This window comes from Nycticebus coucang, chromosome 18, assembly GCF_027406575.1.
Source record: "Nycticebus coucang isolate mNycCou1 chromosome 18, mNycCou1.pri, whole genome shotgun sequence".
Taxonomy (NCBI): Eukaryota; Metazoa; Chordata; class Mammalia; order Primates; family Lorisidae; genus Nycticebus; species Nycticebus coucang.
Genome location: NC_069797.1, coordinates 58,043,385 through 58,064,289, shown reverse-complemented (window position 1 = coordinate 58,064,289; position 20,905 = coordinate 58,043,385). Strand labels below are relative to the sequence as shown.

The following is a 20,905-nucleotide window of genomic DNA, read 5'->3' as shown; positions in this document are numbered from 1 at the left end:
ACCTGCCCATAGGTTATAGATTTCCTACAACAATGAACTAGAATCATCATGTGGGTTCTGCTTGCACCAGAATCACCTGACAAAGGGTGTCCCTAATAAAAGTAATGTTATTTCTGGGGCTCCACCTTAGCCTCCTGCCTCTCTTCCTAAATCAACCTCTTCCCAGCCCTGCTGTAGTTGTATTAATCAACCTCTTCACAGAACTCTCACAGAACTTAACGTCAACAAATGCTTGTCAGGCTGGCACAGTGGCTCAAGCCTGTAATCCTAACAATTTATGAGGCTGAGATGGGAGGATTGCTTGAGACCAGGAATTCAAAACCAGCCTTAGCAAAAGTGAGACCCCATCTCTACAAAAAATAGAAAAATTAGCTGTATGGGCTGGTGCCTGTAGCTCAGTGGTTAGGCCACTGGCCACATGCACCGGGGCTGGTGGGTTTGAATCTGGCCAGAACCTGCTAAACAACAATAACAAAAAAACAGCTGGGCGTTGTGGCGGGCGCCTGTAGTCCCAGCTACTGGGAGGCTGAGGCAAGAGGATCACTTGAGCCCAAGAATTTGAGGTTGCTGTGACCTATAATGACACCAGGGCACTCTATCCAGGGTAACAGAGTGATATTCTGTCTTAAAAAATAATAATATAATAAAAGTATGGGTGGCACCTGTGGCTTAGGGAGTAGGGCATTGGCCCCATATACCGAAGGTGGCGAGTTCAAACTCAGCCCTGGCCAAAAATAAAAATAAAATAAAATTATACATATATAAAATGAAAGTAACCATCACAAGGGTGAAGGAGGGCTCTTTTCCCAAAAGAAAATTGGTTTGCAGTTATCAATAGAAAAGGGAGAGATTGGGCAGCGCCTGTGGCTCAGTGAGTAAGGTGCCAGCCCCATATACTAAGGGTGGCGGTTCAACCTGGCCCTGGCCAAACTACAATAAAAACTAGCTGGGCGTTGTTGCGGGTGCCTGTAGTCCCAGCTACTCCAGAGGCTGAGACAAGAGAATTGCCTAAGCCCAGAGGTTGGAGGTTGCTGTGAGCTTGGTGCCACAGCGCTCTACCGAGGGGACAAAGTGAGACTCTGTCTCTACAAAAAAAAAAAGAGAGAGAGAGAGAAAGGTGGTGCCTGTAGTTCAGTGGGTAGGGCCCCGGCCACATGCACCAGGGCTGCCAGGACCTGCTAAAACAAACAAAAAAAATAGCCGGGCGTTGTGATAGGCGCCTGTAGTCCCAGCTACTTGGGAGGCTGAGGCAAGAGAATCGCTTAAGCCCAAGAGTTGGAGTTTGTTGTGAGCTGTGACACCACGGCACTCCCAAGGGCGAAAAAGTGAGACTCTATCTCAAAAAATAAATAAATAGGGGGCCCCTGTGGCTCAGTGAGTAGGGAGTGGCCCCATATACTGAGGGTTGCGGGTTTGAACCCGGCCCCAGCCAAACTACAACAACAACAAAAAAAACAAAAATAGGCATTGTGGAGGGCACCTTAGTGCCAGCTATTTGGGAGGCTGAGACAAGAGAATTCCTTGAACCCAAGAGTTTGAGGTTGCTGTGAGCTGTGACGCCACAGCACTATACTGAAGGCAACAAAGTGAGACTGTGTCTCAATTTAAAAAAATAAAAAAGAAAGAAAGAAAAGGGAGAAGAAAGAAGGGTAGACAAAACAACAGATGTTCTTTCTAAGTGAAAGAACCATGCCCAGCTAGTTTTTCTATTCTTCCTGATTATGTGCTGAGAGACTAAAAAGACCGCAAGATCAAGTCTTTGATTTTAAAGAGTTTGCAATTAGTGTGAGAGAGAGATGTTCAAAACGGCTCAAAGAGAGGACTTACATAAGAGGTGAAACAAAATGTAACCACAGCACTTTGGAGAGGGGCTAATCCTGCTTGGGAAATACAGGAACTCTTGGAGAAAGAGGGGGGGAAGGGGCTTTTAAGATATTATTCCTTTTTTTTTTTCCTGAGGCAGAGTCTCACTATGTCACCCTCAGTAGAGTGCTGTGGTGTCACAGCTCACAGCAACCTCAAACACTTGGGCTTAAGTGATTCTCTTGCCTCAGCCTCCCAAGCAGCTGGGACTATAGGCGCCCGCCACAATACCCAGCTATTTTTTTGTTGTAGTTGTTATTGTTGTTTTTAGCAGGCCCAGGCCGGGTTCTAACCCGCCAGCCTGGGTGTATGTGGCCAGTGTCCTGACTACTGAGCTACTGGTGCCAAGCCTAAGATGTGATTCTTTTTTAAATTTGTTTTGGAGACAGAGTTTCATTTGTTGCCCTCAGTAGAGTGCTGTAGCATCACAGCTCACGGCAACCTCAAACTCCTGGGCTCAAATGATTCTCTTGTCTCAGCCTCCCAAAGAGCTGTGACTATAGGCACCTACCACAACAATGCCTGGCTATTGTTTTTTTTTTAAGAGATGGGGTCTTTGCTCTGGCTCAGGCTGGTCTTGAACCTGTGTAGTCAGGAAATCCACCCACCTCCGCTTCCCAGAGTGCTGGGATTACAGGTGTGAGCTACCGTGCCCGGCCTTAAGATGTGATTCTAAACGTGGGTAGGATTGCTGGTGGGAAGAGATAGAATTTTACTTGATTTTTCTGTTGCTGGAGCCTAAAATATCTCAAACGCAATTATTATTGGTTAATGTTATTTGGTTGATAGTTTAAAAACAGGACATTAGCCAACGTAAAGGGAAAAAGGAAAAGGCCGGAGGCTGAGGCAGGTGGATTGCTTGAGCTCAGGAATTCAAGACCAGCCAGAGCAAGTGCAAGACCCCATCTCTTACAAAAAAAAAAAAAAAAATGATGAGTGTTGTGGCAGGTGCCTGTAGTCCCAGCTACTGGGGAGGCTGAGGCAAGAGAATCGCTTGAGTCCAGAGTTTGAGGTTGCTGTGAGCTATGATGCTATGGGACTCTACTAAGGGTGATAAAGTGAGACTTTGCCTCAAAAAAAAAAAAAAAAAAGAAAAGAAAAGAAAAAGGAAGTTATTTTGGAAGGCTGCCAAGATTTCCTATGGACTCCAAGGCATCCCTGAGCACAGGCTAGGAATAGTAAGAATTAGGGAATCTCCAAAGACTTTGGTGGAGGGAATAATGGACTTCCCTTTCTAACATGCTGACATTAATGGAACTCAACACCCAGGCTCAGTGATTCTTAGTTTTGAATTCTAAATTCCGACAGAGAGAATCTGATCAAACCAGTTAATTCTAGTGTTTACCTGAGTTTAATAATGGATGCCTGGGAGGACAGAATCATATAATACAGATGTGGCTGAAGGAACACATTCCAGTGTATAACTGGGGGTGGAGGTTGGTAGTAATTCCTGGGAAGGGAGGACTTGTGAGTCTGGCAGGTCCTCAATACATGTTAATGAAATAAAAGCAGTGAGATGGGACCAGGTGCAGTGGCTCATGCCTGTAATCTTAGTACTCTGGGAGGCTGAGACATGTGGATTGTCTGAGCTCACAAGTTTGAGACAAGCCTGAGCAAGGGCAAGACCCCATCTCTACTAAAAATGAAAAACTGAGGCAAGAAGATCACTTGAACCTAGGAGTTTGAAGTTGCTGTGAGCTATGACACAATGGTACTCTACCAAGGGTGACAAAGTGAGATTCTGTCTTAAAAAAAAAAAAAAAAAAAACAGTGAGATGGGACAGGGAAGTTCTCCAGGCAAAACAAACAGTGTGCAGAAAAGCACAGGGCCAGGACAAGGCATAACTGAAGATCATTTAATGGAATTGTGGTATGGTAAATCTAAAAGGGGTCTTGTCTTATGAGTGAGGAAACAGAAAGTGTTATTTTACAGAAGTTGCTGTGACCTAGAAGGGAAAGTAATTTCTGCACCTAATGAGACTCCAGAGTAAAGAGTTAGGAAAGGTGGTTTTCAAAGTGCTAGGAATACATAAGGTTGCCAAGGAAGAGAGTTAGGGAGAAAAGAGGGTGGAATTTTATTTTTGAGACAGAGTTTCACTATGACACTCTCAGTAGAGTTCTGTGACATCACAGCTCAAGGCAACCTCAAACTCTTGGGCTTAAGCGATTCTCTTGCCTCAGCCTCCCAAGTAGCTGGGACTATAGGCACTTGCCACAACACCTGGCTATTTTTTTTGTTGCAGTTGTCATTGCTGTTTAGCTGGCCCAGGCCGGGTTCAAACCCACCAGCTTGGGTGTATGTGGCCGGCGCCCTACCCACTGAGCTACAGGCACTGCCCAAGAGGGTGAAATTTTAAAATAAAAGGTAGGCTCAGCACCTGTAGCTCAGTGGTTATGGCTCCAGCCACATACACCGGTGCTAGAGGGTTCAAACCCAGCCCAGGCCTGCTAACCAGCAGTGACAGCTCCAACAAGAGATGGCTGGGTGCTGCGGGAGATGCCTATAGTACCAGCTACGTGGGAGGCTGAGGCAAGAGAATTGCTTAAGCCCAAGAGGTAGAGGTTGCTGTGAGCTGTGACACGACAGCACTCTACCCAGGGCAACATAGTGAGATTCTGTCTCAAAAACTAAATAAATAAATAAAATAAAAGGCAGCAGGGCTGCCCAGTGGCTCACACCTGTAATCTTAGCACTCTGAGAGGCTGAGACAGATGGATTGGTTGAGCTCAGGAGTTTGAGACCAGCCTGAGCAAAAAACGAGACCCCCATCTCTACTAAAAAACAGAAAAAACTAGCCGGGCATTATGGCAGGCACCTGTAGTCCCAGCTACTTGGGAGGCTGAAGTAGGAGGCTCCCTTGAGCCCAGGTGTTTGACGTTGCTTTGAGCTGTGACACCCTTGAGCCCAGGTGTTTGAAGTTGCTTTGAGCTGTGACACCCTTGAGCCCAGGTGTTTGAAGTTGCTTTGAGCTGTGACACCAAGGCACTCTAGCCTGGGGCAACAGAGTAGAGTGAGACTCCCTCTCAAAAACAAGAAGAATAAAAGGCAGGAGTGCCTTCCTTAAGGGAGTATTGGTCCTTCCAATATTCTCTAAAGTCTACTTGGCAGGAAAAGACCTGCCAAGTAGACTGTGGTTTGGTCGGAGAGGAGGGCGTTCTCACACACATTATCTCAGGTCATTCTGATGGGTATCTCATGCCCCCACCCACCAGGAAAGCCCCTACTCCCTCCCGCCAGGGCTTTGTCTCTGCTGGGGTGAACAAGACTCCTGCCCACGACCTCTTTGCCAAGAATGGGTAGCTGGTCCTTTCTGAAGCAATGGAATCCTCTCTGCCAGGAATTTAGAATGTCAAGACAACAGACACTGAACATTGTCAGAGCAGCATCAAGTCAAGTCATGACAAGGGAAGGGCAGAATATTAGTGGGACATTTCACAAACTCCCTCTGCTGAGGTTCTGGGAACTGCTGTTCCCAAGGTGTGGTTGTTTATCTCTACTGGAATTCAGGAGAGATCTCAGTTTCCTTCCAATGAGTTCTTTCTCCACATTTGTTTTTTCTTATATATAAGATAATAATATCTAAGATATGTTGAGGAGTTGCAATGTGCCAGCTGCTATATTGAATACTTTGCAGGTTATGTTATTAAATCAGAACAACCCATGAGGTAGGTGCTTTCATATTTCCTATTTCATAGAGGAGGAAACTAAGGCTCAGAGAGGTTAAGCAACTGGCCCAGGATCACACTGCTGGGTAGACAAGACAGCTGAGCAGCGGACTGTCCCAGGACCTGGATGTTATCTGCCATGCTACACAGTCAGCTTGAGAGCACCTTCAAACTAACCACAATGCAAACTCACCAAGGTCAGATTATGTACTCTATTTACACATGAGGGTGCCAAAGCTCAGAGAGGTTAAGGAACTCGTTCAAGGTTTCACAGCTTATTTTCTATCAGAGCTGTGTCTCATTTTAGCCCCTATCAGCTTTCAGGTGAATACAATTGCTTTTTTTCCTTTCTTTCTTTTTTTTTTTTGAGTCAGAGTCCCACTTTGTCACCCTCTGTAGAGTGTTGTGGAGTCTTAGCTCACAGCAACCTCAAATTCTGGGGCTCAAGTGATCCTCTTGCCTCCGCCTCCCAAGTAGCTGAGACTACAGGTGCCTGCCACAACACTTGACTGTTTTTTAGAGACAGGGGTCTTGTTCTTGCTCAGGCTGGTCTCAAACCTGTGAGCTCAGCCAATCTACCTGCCTCGGCCTCCCAAGTGCTGGGATTACAGGCTTGAGCCTCTGCACCTGGCCAATACAATTGCTTCTAACAGCTGCTATGATGATCAAGGAAGAAAAGACTGTCCAGGACAGTGGTTCTCAATCTTCCTAATGCCATAAGCTTTTAATAAGGTTCCTGTGGCTCGCGACCCACAGGTTGAGAACCGTTGGTCTAGGAGTAAAGAGGGGATAATGACAGCAGTAGATTCTGCAGTGAAGTTAAATGACTGCAAAAAAGACGTCAACTTTTCTTTCTCTTTTTTCTTTTTTTTTTTTGAGACAGTCTCATTATGTCACCCTCGGTAGAGTGCTGTGATGTCACAGCTCACAGCAACCTCAAACTCTTGGGCTCAAGTGATTCTCTTGCCTCAGCTTCCCAAGTAGCTGGGACCATAGGCACCTGCCACAATGCCCGGCTATTTTTTGTTGCAGTTGTCATTGTTGGTCAGCTGGCCTGGGCCAGGTTCGAACCAACTTTGGTGCATGTGGCTGGCGCCGTAACCACTGTACTATGGGCACTGAGCCATCAACTGAGACGTCAACTTTGAAGAGGAGGAAGTCCCTGGTGGCCTTCAAGAGCACTCGCTGTACCATGGACAAGGGAGGGCAGAAGCCACGTTGGTGGAGCAAGAGAAGATGAAGACATGAGGGCAACGATAGGAAGTGGGGGTTGACATAGGAAAGCAGAAGAAGTATCTTCACAGATAGAAGGGAGGGAACAAGTGCAGAAGGTCAGGAAGGAGAGAATTGACAGAGCTCAGACAGGGGAGGGGCAGGACCAAGAGTACTTCCATTCATTCACAATTTATTGAGCATCTGTTATGTGCTTTGCATTGTTCCAGGCACTGGGGAGTCAAGGGAGCATCAAACAGACAAGATACATTTTCCTGGAATTAACAGTATAAAGAAGGATAAAGAGACCATATAAACAAATAAAATGAGAATTAAGTTTAGAGTTCCCCAGGAAATGGGATATTGTATATATGTATAGAACTAAGGATTAACAGGTTGAGAGTAATTGTAGGTGGAAGATAAGACCTCTCTGAGTGAGATGAGCAGTGTAAAAGGAAATAGCCACTCCCAATCTGGGAAGGAAAAGGAACAACATATGCAAAGGCCATGAGCCTGAGATGGGCTGGACGAAATTTAGTGGGAGGTGGGGTAGGCAGAGCCTTGAACAGGCGAAGTAAAGAATTCCTTTATCCTAAGCCCCAGGGGAAGCCACTGGAGAAACAGAAGGACATGGTACAAATGATGTTTTAAGTGATATAGGAAAAACACTTAGCCTTGACAATATTGAGTGGGGAAGACTGTTCTTCACACAGAAGAAAAGAAAGATGTTTGCATGAAGGGTTTTTGCAAAGAGGTCTGCAGAGTTCATGTTGCACAGATCCGCCCTTCTCTGTGATGTCAGTGAGCAGGGGTTGGGCAGCCCTGTCTGAGCCTTTCTGTTGTTAAACCCCATGACAGTCACATCACCCACAGAAGTTGCTCCTTATCCTCTTGGATTACAAGAGACTTGCCACCCACTTACCGTCTCCAAGGTTCTTTTCTCCCTTATCTTCCTTCCTCTTTGATTTAGGGTTTTACTGATAATTCTACCAGAGTAGAGGGAATAAACAAAAAGTTTCTAGAACTGCATAAAATCTGATCAATTTTTGTTCCTGATCTAGCCTATAGTTCCCCAGTGTCTCTGAGGTGATAAATGTAAAACTGTCCTGGTTTCCTGTTGCTGTGCAACCACCCCCAAACAGATGTGGCATAAAACAACGGCAATATATTTTGCTAATGAATTTGTACTGTGGGGTTCAGCAGAAAAGATTCATCTCTGCCCTACTCCATTTGACCTCCTTTAGGATGGCTTGAAAGCTGGGAGCCGGAATTACCAAGCTGGCTCACTTATAGCTGGTGCTTGTTGTCACCTTGGTCTCAGCTGAACTGTTGGCCAGAACACCGTCACATAGCCTTCACATACAGCTTGGGCTTCCTCATAATACGGTGGCTGGGTTCTAAGGGTGAGATGAGAAAGAGTCATGTGCAAACTGTCTGGTTTTTATGATCTAACCTCAGAAATCATGCAACACCACTTCTAATGCATTCTATTTGTTAGAGGGAAGTCACTCAGGGAATGGCTACTTTTAGGTGGGAGAGGTGGCAAAGAATTTCTGGACATAAATTTCATGGTGGTTTTCTGTACTCTGTCTTTATTTACTTGATGGAAAGAAGGGGGGGACCTCATCTTCTTCTCTCCTTTAGACACTTCCTTGGGGATAAAACAGGAAATCTGGAGCGGCACCCGTGGCTCAAAGGAGTAGGGTGCTGGCTCCATATGCCAGAGGTGGCGGGTTCAAACCCAACCCCAGCCAAAAACTGCAAAAAAAAAAAAATAGCCGGATGTTGTGGCGGGCGCCTGTAGTCCCAGCCACTTGAGAGGTGGAGGCAGGAGAATTGCTTGAGCCCAGGAGCTGGAGGTTGCTGTGAGCTGTGATGCCACAGCACTCTACTCAGAGTGACAGCTTGAGGCTCTGTCTCAAAAAAAAAAAAAAACAACAGGAAAGTTGGACCTAGAGATATACTCTAGAGCAGCAGTTCTCAACCTGTGAGTCATGACCCCTTTGGGGGTCGAACAACCCTTTCACAGGGGTCGCCTAAATATATCCTGCATATCAGATATTTACTTTACAATTCATAACAGTAGCAAAATTACAGTTATGAAGTAGCAATGAAAATAATATTATGGTTGGCTGTCACCACAACATGAGGAACTGTATTAAAGTGTCGCAGCATTAGGAAGGTTGAGAACCACTGCTCTAGTAAGAACGTCTATTCAGGCTCTCTGGTTAGACAAACTATCTGGATTTGAATATTAGCTCTGCCAATTTACCACCTTTATGTGCTTGTGTAAGTCACTTATCTTTGGGTCTCATTTTCTTTTTCTTTCTTTTTTTTTGAGACAGAGTCTCACTATGTCACCCTCAGTAGAGTGCTGTGGTGTCATAGCTCACAGCAACCTCAAACTGTGGGGCTCAAGTGATCCTCTTGCCTCAGCCTCCTGAGTAGCTGGGACTACAGATACCCGCCACAATGACTGGCTCTATTTTTGTTGTTGTTGTTGTTGTTGTTGCAGTTGTCATTGTTGTTGGCAGGCCTGGCCGGGCTCAAACCTGCCACCTTGAGTCTATGCGGCTGGTGCCCTACTCGCTGAGCTATGGGCACCGAGTCTGTAGTCTCATTTTCTTTTTCTTTTTGAGACAGAGCCTCAACCTTTCGCTCTAGGTAGAGTGCTGTGGCATCACAGCTCACAGCAACCTCCAACTCCTGGGCTCAAGTGGTTCTTCTGCATCCGCCTCCCAAGTAGCTGGGACTACAGGTGCCTGCCACAATGCCTGGCTATTTTTTGGTTGCAGCCGTCGCTGTTGTTTGGTGGGCCCGGGCTGGATTCAAACCCACCAGCTCAGGTGTATGTGGCTGGCGCCTTAGCTGCTTGAGCCACAAGCACCAAGCCTTATTTTCTTAATCTGTAAAAATCACAGTATCCTCCTCACAGAGTTATTGTAAGGATTAAACGAGTTCACAGATGTGTTACATGAGTTACTACATACTTAGAGCAATGGCTAGTGTGTATGTAGTAAAGACTCTGTAAGTTGGCTCAGCGCCTGTAGCTCAAGTGGCTCGGGCACCAGCCACATACATGAGAGCTGGCAGGTTTGAATCCAGCCTGGGCCGCCAAGCAACAATGACAACCACAACCAAAAAATAGCTGGTAGTCCCAGCTACTTGGGAGGCTAAGGCAAGAGAATCCAAGAGTTTGGGGTTACTGTGAGCTGTGATGCCATGGCACTCTAACCAGGGCAACAGCTTGAGACTCTGTCTCCAAAACAAAGGAAAAAATTAAGTGCTCACCCTTACAAAATTGACAGAACTTATAAAAAAAAAAAAAAAAGACTCTGTAAGTTTGTGTGTGTGGGGTTGTTTGTTTTTTTGGGTTTTTTTGTTTTTTGTTTTTGAGACGGAGTCTCATTCTGTTGCTCTGGGTAGAGTGCTATGGCATCATAGCTCACAGCAACTTCAAGGTCCTGGGCTCAAGTGATCCTCTTACCTCAGCTTTCCCAGTAGCTGGGACTCCAGGTGTGGTCATCGTGCCTGGATAATTTTTCTATTTTTAGTAGAGACAGGGTCTCAGTCTTGCTCAGGCTGATCATGAACCCCTTAGCACAAGCAATTCCCCGCCTTGGGCTCCCAGAGTGCTAATATTGCAGGCGTGAAGCACTGCACCTGGCCAAAACTTCGTAAGTTTTTATATTGCTGACATGATTATTCAATGCTTATCTATTAATACTGAATTAACTCAGCTTCAGGTGAGCTCTGAGCTAGACTCTAGATGTTGAGATTATGAAGACAAGCATTAGAGGCTGGATGCAGTGTTTTATACCTGTAATCCTAGTACTCTGGGGGAAAGATCACTTCATCTTGAGCGAAGTGAGACCCTCATCTCTACTAAAAGTAGAAAAACTAGCCAGGCATTGTGGTGGGTATCTGTGCTCCCAGCTACTTGGGAGGCTGAGGCAGGAGGACCCCTTGAATCCAGGAGTCTGAGATTGCTGTGAGCTGGGTTGAGGCCACTGTGCTCTAGCCAGGTGTCAAAGCCAGAGCAAGACTCTGTGTTGGAAAAAAAAAACAAAAAAAAAAAAACAGTAAAAGATCTAAGCTTACAGGAACATAAAGCTTAGGGGAATATGTTTTCTAGCACGTGGCCAGAGGGTCCAGGCTTTGCAGTCAGCCACTCTTTTTTTTTTTTTGTAGAGACAGAGTCTCACTTTATGGCCCTCAGTAGAGTGCTGTGGCCTCACACAGCTCACAGCAACCTCCAACTCCAGGGCTTAAGCGATTCTCTTGCCCCAGCCTCCCGAGTAGCTGGGACTACAGGCGCCCGCCACAACGCCTGGCTATTTTTTGGTTGCAGTTTGGCCAGGGCCGGGTTTGAACCCATCACCCTCGGTATATGGGGCCGGCGCCCTACCGACTGAGCCACAGGCGCCGCCCGGAGTCAGCCACTCTTGATTCTCACTCTGAGTTTGCACCTCGCCTCTAGGTGTGGGACCAGTCTTGGACTAGTATTTTCCAAGGTTTAGTTTCCTCAGTTTTAAAATAAGAATTATAATATTACCCATTTTACTGTGTTCCACTGAGGATCAAATGAGATTATCTATGTAAATGCTTAGTATACTGCCTGGAACTTAGTAATTATCTAACACATGTTAATTGTTATGTTTATTTATTAGGAAATAGGCTAATAAATGTATACATTACAGTTCAGGGTAGAGAATACTATTCCAGATGAGGAAAGAACCTGCTGAGGGAGTCTAGCAGAGATTAACTTTTCCAGGAACAAACTAGGAAAGCCCAGAGGAGGGGACGTTGGAACCAGGCTTTGAAGAATGAGTAAGAGTTTTCAGGTAGGCTATGAAGAATGGGAGCACATTCCCAGTGGAGAGAATGACCTTAGAGACATGAAGTTACAGAAGGAGGAGACGTGTTTGGAGGAAGGTGATAAATTTAATGTGGGAGCTTAGGGTGTGTGGGATGAAGCTGGAAAAGGATTCTCAGGTCAGACTTGGTAGGACTTTGAGATTCAAATCAACAGGGAGAAAGAAGGCACAGCCTTATGCTTGGCATTATGTAAGATGGTCACTATTTTTTACTTAACTTGAATCTTATGCTGTATTAATTGAGAAGAGTAGAGAATTTTTTTTTTGAGACAGAGTCTCATCCTGTTGCCCAGGATACAGTGCCATGGCCTCAGTCTTGCTCACAGAAACCTCACACTCCTGGGTTCAAGTGATCCTCCTGCCTCAGCCTCCTGAATGGCTGAGACTTTAGGCATCTGCCACCATGCCTGGCTAATTTTTCTATTTTTAATAGAGACAGGGTGTTTACTCTTGCTAAGGCTGGTCTCAAACTCCTGAGCTCAAGGGATCCACATGCCTCGGCCTCCCTAATTGCTAGGATTAGAGGTGCGAGCCACCATGTCCAGCCTAAGTGTAGAGATTTTTAAGCATACTACAGCATGATTGAATATTTACTTAATTTTTAGGCCAGCCTCAGTGGCTCATGCCTATAATCCTAGCACTTTGGGAGGCTGAAGAGGGTGGACTGCTTGAGCTCATGAGTTCAAGACCAGCCTGAGCAAGAATGAGACACTTTCTCTATTAAAAATAGAAAAACTAGCTGGGTGTTGTGGTTTATGTCTATAAGCTACTTGGCAGGCTGAGACAAAAGGATTGCTTGAGCCCAGGAGTTTGAGGTTGTTGGGAGCTACATGGCACTCTATCCAGGGCAATAGGGTGAGACTCTATCTAAAATTTTTTTTTTTTTTTTACAATGATATCTCTGGCAACCAGGAGATAGGATAGAGCAAGAAGTGGCCAAAGCATTGGCCTAAATGAAACTGCAGCATTTGGCCAAGAGGAATTTGGTAGAAGTGTGGAGAAAGGCTAGTGACTGGGCTGAAAAGTTTTATAGGTCAAACAGATAGACTCAGGGCAGATTTTATGTATGAATGGTGGGGAAGGCAGGGAGGGAAACTCTTGAAGAGTCAGAGGAGAAGGACAAGGTTTGAGTGGATAGAATACAGGAGTCCTCAAACTTTTTAAACAGGAGGCCAATTCACTATCCCTCAGACCGTTGGAGGGCTGGACTATAGTTTAAAAAAAAAACTATGAACAAATTCCTATGCACACTGCACATATCTATTTTGAAGTAGAAAAACAAAATGGGAACAAATACAATCACACCGCCTCATGTGGCCCGTGGGCGGCAATTTGAGGACCCCTGCATAGGATGTGGTGTCCAAAAAGCTGACTCCGAACCCACCTAGTATGCTTCTATCTCGGTGATCTTGAGAATATCATATTATTTTGGCTTTAGTCTTCTAGTAGAGGATAATATGGCCTCTCTTATCTGCTACATATGATTGTTGCAAGAAAGAAAAGAGACAAGCCTGGTCAACATAGTCAGATCCCATCTCTACAAAAATAAAAAATAAAATTAGCCTGGTATAGTGGCATGCATCTGTAGTCCCAGCTACTTGTGAGGTTAAGGTGGGAGGATTGCTCGAGCCCAAGAGTTGGAGGTTGCAGTGATCTGTGATCATGCCACTGCACTTTAGCCTTGAAAGGTTCTGGACCCAAGGATGAAAGATTATTCCAAGGTGCAAAACAAAGGAAAATGAAATCCCAGTTCTGTAGAAATAATATGGTCTTTATTTCCACCTGAATGCAGGTGGGGTGAAATCAAGACAAGAATTCTAGGCGGTGCCTGTGGTTCAGTGAGTAGGATGCCAGCCCCATATACCGAGGGTGGAGGGTTCAAACCTGGCCCCGGCCAAACTGCAACAACAACAACAAAAATAGCCGGCGTTGTGGTGGGCGCCTGTAGTCCCACCTACTCCGGAGGCTGAGGCAAGAGAATCACCTAAGCCCAAGAGCTGGAGGTTGCTGTGAGCTGTGACGCTACAGCATTCTACCGGGGGCAATAAAGTGAGACTCCGTCTCTGAAAAAAAAGAAAAGAATTCCACACGTGGGTTATGGCAGATGGGGATTTCAAGGGTCAGGGAGGGCAGCAATTGGCGGCATTCCTATTTCCTGGAAGGGACATGAGTCTGACCCTTCCTGGATGGGTCATGAACCTGACCCTGCCTGGGCTGGGCAGGACTATGTGGGCAGGTACACCTGATTCTATCAAGCCTGGGTGACACAGACCCTAGAGATCTAATCTCAAAACAAAAAAGAAAGAAAATAAAAGAAAAAGGAAAGAAGTGCTTTGTAATTGGTAAATCACTAAATAAATACTGGACTCTACTTTATGAGGGAGGCAGTTAAGTGCATGGTATAGAACAGCTAAAATAGTTTAGGTAAGTTGGAAGATATATGTCCTGGGAGTGAAGTAAAGATAAACAATGAGCAATACACACACATCTCAGATAAATACACACACACCTCAGATAAATACAGTAATTTTCACAGTGGGCTGTGTGTACAGGAGGGCAATGAGAGACTCTCAGTCCCACCATCAGTGACCCTACCAGTGGCCCCACATATGCTGTCACCTCTTCCTTGGACGTTCGGGAGGGAGTACAGGGGGTCTGAATCTGGAGTCTTTACACAGGTTTCAGGTATGTGGGAATATGGGAATTTGTGAGTAAAAGCTCGTGCAGTATGTTTTTTCTAGGGCTAAAATCCCTAGTGTCTGTCAGACCTGGAAAGATCTGTGACTTCACCTCCCCTCCAAGGTTAAGAATCATTGATTTTTCTCCCTAGAAATTATGAACAGCTATTCTTGAGGGGAAGGACTGATGGGGAAGATTTTCATTTTTAATCTTAGACCTTTCTGAGCTATTTGAAAAAAAATTTTTATTATTGCAAGCCAGGAAGACATAGTCTCAAGTGTAAAATGAAGGTAAATTCTCTGGGCTCAATGCCAGCCACATGCACCAAGGCTGGTAGGTTCCAGCGTGGCCAGGGCCAGCTAACCAACAATGACAACTGCAACAAAAAAAATAGCCAGGCATTGTGGCGGGCGCCTGTAGTCCCGGCTACTTGGGAAGCGGAGGCAAGAGAACCGTTTAAGCCCAAGAGTTTGAGGTTGCTGTGAACTGTGACTCCACAGCACTCTACCCAGGGTGACATAGTGAGATTCTGTCTCAAAAAAAAAAAAAAAAAAGACATGTACTGGCCCAGCAAAATGGCTCACACCTATAATCCTAGCACTTTGGGACTCTGAGGAGGATGGATGGCTTAACCTCAGGAGTTCAGACCAGCCTGAGCAGAAGTGAGACTCGGTTTCTACCAAAAATAGAAAAATTAGCAGGGCACAGTGGTACGTGTTCCAGCTACTGGGGAGGTTGAGGCAGGAGGATCACTTGGACCCAGGAGTTGGAGACTAGCCCTAACCGAGAGCAAGACCCCGTCTCTATATAAAATAGAAAATTTAGCCGGGCGTGGTAGTGCACGCCTGTAATCCCAGCTACTCTGGAGGCTGAGGCAGGAGGATTGCTTGAATTTGAGATTGCTGTGAGCTACGACAACACCACTGCACTCTAGCCTGGGTCAACAGAGTGAAAAAAAAAATCATGTACAGGGCGGCACCTGTGGCTCAGTGAGTAGGGCGCCAGCCCCATATGCCGAGAGTGCGGGGTTCAAACCCAGCCCCGGCCAAACTGCAACTAAAAAATAGCCGGGCGTTGTGGCGGGCGCCTGTAGTCCCAGCTGCTGGGGAGGCTGAGGCAAGAGAATCGCGTAAGCCCAAGAGTAAAGAGGTTGCTGTGAGCCGTGTGACGCCACGGCACTCTACCTGAGGGCGGTACAGTGAGACTCTGTCTCTACAAAAAAAAAAAAAAAATCATGTACATCTATATGTACGTGTCAGTCTTCATATGTACTGTCTTCTGCATTCTCGCGTACCGGCCAATAGGCTAGCCGTTGGCATTTGATGCTGGAAGGGATGGAACAGAAGAGAGGTTAAATCCACTACTCTCTCCCCACGCACTCTAGTAATTACTCTATTTCCACGTCATGTTTCCGGGTGTGTGTGTCCCTACTCACGCAGAAACTGAAGTTCAAAGCAGGCGGAGTCACCCGTGTTCTTTTTGTTGTCCCCAGAAACCTAATTCAGGAGTTGGGCCTCCGGAGAACCTGGCGATACCAGGGGACAGTTCTAAATGGCTGATTCCCACGTGGTAAGAGGCTCTCAACCTCGCTCCCACGTGGTGCCAAGGGCCGAGAAAAGGGAGAGCTAGCAGGAGGGAGTTGTACCAGGGGCATTTAAAGTGTCTTGACGTCACTCACTGCCAGGAACTCAGCTGGGTTTTCAGCAGGACATTCCAGTTAAGTTCCCTCCCTCCCTCCGAACTTCTGTGCCCCAAGCCTCAATTGCTGAGGCGGGAGGAGCACTAAATCTCGGAACAGCCAGCACAGAGGCGTAGCCAAATTTTCTTAGCCACGCCTCTTTCTCATAGAGGCGCTCTTCATTGGTCGGTGGGTGGGGCTTCAGCCGCACAGAGTACGCACTGCAGCCTCTGGATGGCCAAACAAGCTGGCCTTTGATGAATTATGCATGACGGCGTGTCTTGGCCAGACTTTGGCTGGGCGGGGATTGGCTACAGGGGCTGTAATTCAGCGGTTTCCGGAGCTGCGGCGGCGTAGACGCGGAGGGGACCTAGGGGTTCCGACATCTCAGCCTAGGGAACCGGCCCCAACCGGATCCTTGACTAGCACCCCTGCTAGGCGCTGTCCCTCCGCGTCCGGTTGGAGAAGCCCAGCGGCCTGAGGGAGCCCAGCCGCCCGCATCCGGCGCAAGCGCAGCCCAGGCCTGTTGACCTCAGCCGGAGAAACAGGTGAAGGGGGTGAAGGGTGGGGCCGCTTCCCTGGACGGCCCCCAGGTCTGGGGACCCCGGGGGGCGCCGCTGGGGCTCGGAGTCTCAGGCATGTTATGCGGAGTTGTGAATGGACACTTAAACGGGGCGGGGGATATGAGGAGACACAGGGTATCGCTTTGAAGGGACAATTTCCCGGGATGACAGGAGCGAGCCTCGGAAGGGACCGGGGCGCTGAAGTAAGTTTCGTTCTTCCGAAGAAGAGTGAGAATGAACTCGAGGAAGGACTGTGGGGCGAGGGTATACTAGGCTGGAGTGGCAGGAGTGAGGTACAGCCCCCCGACTTCCTGCTCCCTGGGGCTCTGGGGACGTTCCGGCCACGGGAGGGACTGTCACGCCGGCGGAGATCACGGGGGCGGTGGAGGGTTGGAAGGAGCCTCCTCCCCGCCCCGCCGGCGGGCCCGGCGGCTCCTGGCTGAGCCACTTCCTTCGCTTTGCCCTGTTCCCGCTCCTTCTGGAGTTGGCTTTAGCCCCTTTGGACGTAGCAGTAGGTGGCTTCGCCCCTACAGCCTCACCGACTGGCTAGTTGTGGGTAGGATTATTGCCCAAGAATCAAGTTTCCTGTAGGGAGATTGACAGACTCATACTCTTTCTAAATTCCCTCATCTTTTTCTAGGTTAAGCCATGCTTCTCTCCCTTTAATAATTCTTTTAAAAAATAAGAAAATAAAGCCCTCCTCAACTCGTCAAGCCAGCCCTTGAGAGAACTAAACCTCTTGACATTGTTCTTTTATAAACACCTGGTAATCCCAGCCAGAAGATAAATAATTGAGCCATTGCATTTACTGGATTGTGGTGTTGCTTAATTGCATAGAACAGAATGAACCAATCGAGAGTGGGAGTTTTCTGTCTCAGAGCCAAGATCTTGGGTAAATGCAGAGGAGAGGGAAACAAAGACAGGCTGGCCTTGGCAAAGCCATGTGTGCAAACTTTACCTGTGTTCTAGGGGGTGTGGTTGCACTAAAGTTAACAAAATTCAAACTGTCACCGGAGTTGGGTTTTCCATGTTTAGTACCTATCACTCTTGTATTACATCAAGTGAGTGTATGTAACGTGAGAAAGTGGTTAGTCATTTTTTTCTTATTAAAAATATACATATGTAGAGTGTACCTGCTGGTTTTTATTATGTGTGCAATTAAAGATTTATTCTGTGTATGGGTTGTAAATTTTTAGCTGGCTGTGCTGATAAAATATTGGTTTGAGTAAATCAAAGCAGTAAATCGTTTTGGTCTTTTATATGTGGATTTAGAGTGTGTTGTGATTCAGTCAATTTTCTATTTTCTATTAAATGTGTCTGTGTTCCCTGAGTCAACACATTTATTTCCATGTACCAAACTGGAGCACTAACAGAATTTTTGTTCAGGTATTTGCACAGTGGGATTGGGAGAAAGAAGTCTGGAATAAAAGGAAAAAAATGTTGTAGATGTGGGAACATTGATCTTAGTCCACCACAAGGAACCATTAACAAATTCATGAATCTTTTGTTTTTATATGTAGTTCATTTGGAAAAAATAACCATTTAGAAAGACCCACAGTTATAACTTGACCCACAAAGGGTTTGTGATATAGGTAGTTCACACAGCATTAACCTCATTTTGTAGATAAGGAAATCAAGACCAAAGGAACAAGACACTTGCCCAAGGCAGCAGAGTGCCTTTGTGGTATTGTGCCTTCTATATATTTTGATTTTTTTAAGCGATTGATACTTAAATATTGGGTTTTGATTTAGAGTGAGTGTAGTTTCATCTGGAAAAAGTGTCAATGAAATTCTAACATCTATCTGGATAGTAAAATACCACTAGTAAGCGGAAAGACTCCAAGACAGATAAATTTTCAATACACAGATAAAAAAAGAAATACAAATAGGGCTTGCTTAAGTTATTTTTCTAACTATTGTGTCTAACTTAGGATATATTAGCTTTTTTTAAGTCAGCATAATTTGCCGTCAGTATTTAGCTATTTGCTAATGTGAAGGAATAATTTAGGCATGTTTTAGGTGAAGTGACCTACATGTTATTTAAACCAGAGTGCCAGGATTAGAAGGTGGCATGCACCTGTAGTTCTAGCTTCTCTGGAGGCTGAGATGGGAGGATCACTTGAGCCCAGGAGTTTGAGATTGCAGTGAGCTACAATCCCTCCACTGTACTCCAGCCTGTGTGTTAAAACAAGACCTTGTTTCTAAAAACAAAGAAATCAGAATGCCTTGTGGCTTAATCAGAGGCCATCTGTGTCTCTAGAAAGTTGCTTTCTCCTCCCTGTCTCTATATCTTGATGTTCAGATATGAGATGGGGCAGAGGCAGTGATCATCATTGCAGACACCTGAGTTGAGCACCTTCCCCGCTTATGATTTTCTTGGAGGTGGTGTGCAAATCAAATATTTACTTTTTGCATTTTTGTGAATATTGCTATGAAGAATAAGATTTACCTTGTTCAAAGAAATTGTAGTCTACTGGAGTGACTTGATATGTGCTTTAACCATCCAATGCAACATGTTGTCATCAAAGAGATGGTAAGGCATTAGCTTGTGCTTTGCAACAAAGTAGCTATCATATATAAAAGAATATATAGTACAGATATAGAACTTTTCTGTTATATATTGTATAATGTTCCAGTTGGGTAGTACTATAACGAACACTTCAGAGGAAGGAGAGGTTATGAGGCCTGATGTTCACTGGGAAGTCTTGCCAAAAGAGGGTTTTGAACTGCGTCCCAAATCATGAGTGGAATTTAATAGGTGTAAAGGATTTGGGTGAGGCAGTATGGGGGTATAATATAAAATCTTAGTAGATTAAGGGAGGGTAAGTGGTAGAGGAGTGCCTACTTATAAAAGGCACTGAATGTAAGACCAAGAAATTTCAGTTCTGTTCATTTGTAGGGGAAGCTTTTAAAACTTTTGAGGGCAAGTACTGGTGTTTAATTGTGGGGTGCCTGCTTTGTGTCAGGCACATGCCTGGTGTTGGTTAATTTGTACAAAGTAAAGCAGTGCACATATCCTCTACCCTAGGGTAGTTATTATTTAATACTTGAGTCGGACCTTACAAAGTGGGCCACCATGCAAAGGGAGGCTTGCAACTTATTTGATTTGGTATTTTGGGTGAAAAAAAACATAGTATGCTTGGGCCAGGTGTGCTGGCTCACACCTGTAATATTAGCACTCTGGGAGGTCGAGGCAGGAGGATCTCTTGAGTTCAGGAATCTGAGACCAGCCTGAGGAAGAGGGAGACCCCGTCTCTACAAAAGTCTCACTAGCCAGGCATTGTGCGGGGATCTGTTAGTCCTAGGCTGAGACAAGAAGATTGCTTGAGCCCAAGAATTTGAGGGCAACAAAGTGAGACTCTGTCTCAAAAAAAAAAAAAGCTTAGTATGCTTAAGTACAGGAGTATTTTTTGAGGAGTTTTTATTGGCTACAAATCACTCATATTTAAAGTTTTACCGTAACTTTTGGGTTATTTATTAAAACCACCCAAAGAGCACTTGAGGAACATCCCCAAATCCTGAAGAATTCCTGGTATCCTGGAGCAGCCTCATTGAGATCCAGCAAGATGACATTGTAGGGCTAGCTCAGTCTTTATTGGTTATGGTGAAAATAATCAGTATCTTGGTGACACATGTTGCTAGGTACCTTGGCTTACTGTGGTGCACTTTAGTCTTGAGGCCACATGGTAGTTTGGAAAATTTTTTGAGATGTCTCCAATTTGTGAGAGGAATAGCATATGAAAGAATGAATTTCTATTATAGTCATTCTTATTTGTCATGACTGTTAGGATTATCACAGCTCTTTCTTTTTCTTTTCTTTCTTTTTTTTTTTTTTGAGATAGTCTCACTTTGTTGCCCTCGGTGGAGTGCTGCTGAGGCGTCATAGCTCAATCTCAAACTTCTGGGCTCAAGTGATCCTCTTGCCTCAGCCTCCCAAGTAGCTGGGACTAAAGGTGTCTGCTACACAGTGCCTGGCTATTTTGAGAGATGGAGTCTTGAGGGCCGGACAAGGTGGCTCATATCTGTAATCCTAGCACTCTGGGAGGTCGGAGCGAGACCTCGTCTCTAAAAATAGCTGGGCATTGTTGTGGGCACCTGTAGTCCCAGCTACTTGAGAGGCTGAGGCAAGAGAATTGCTCGAGCCCAAGAGTTGGAGGTTGCTGTGAGCTGTGACACCACAGCACTCTACTGAAAGTGACAAAGAGAGACTCTGTCTCAAAAAAAAGGAGATGGAGTCTTCCTGAGCTCAGGCAATCTACCTACCTGGGCCTCCCAGAGTGCGAGGATTATAGGTATAAGCCACCATGCCTGGCCTCCTCTTCTTCTTCATTTTTTTTTTCCTTGAGAAGAGACTTTGTTGCTCAGGC

At 45.7% G+C, this 20,905-nt stretch overlaps 1 protein-coding gene across 4 annotated transcripts in view; it reads left to right on the top strand.

Moving 5' to 3' along the window:
- The first annotated feature begins 16,234 nt into the window (after window positions 1–16,234).
- Window positions 16,235–20,905, top strand: part of STAT3 (signal transducer and activator of transcription 3) — a 64,524-nt gene continuing 59,853 nt past the window's right edge. For 3 of the 4 annotated variants that reach the window (XM_053567637.1, XM_053567634.1, XM_053567635.1), the window contains exon 1: window positions 16,291–16,523. The gene's annotated coding sequence lies outside the window, so the exon portion shown is untranslated. Of the gene's footprint in view, window positions 16,524–20,905 lie in introns of all 4 variants that reach the window. The other variant, XM_053567633.1, reaches the window with a different exon arrangement.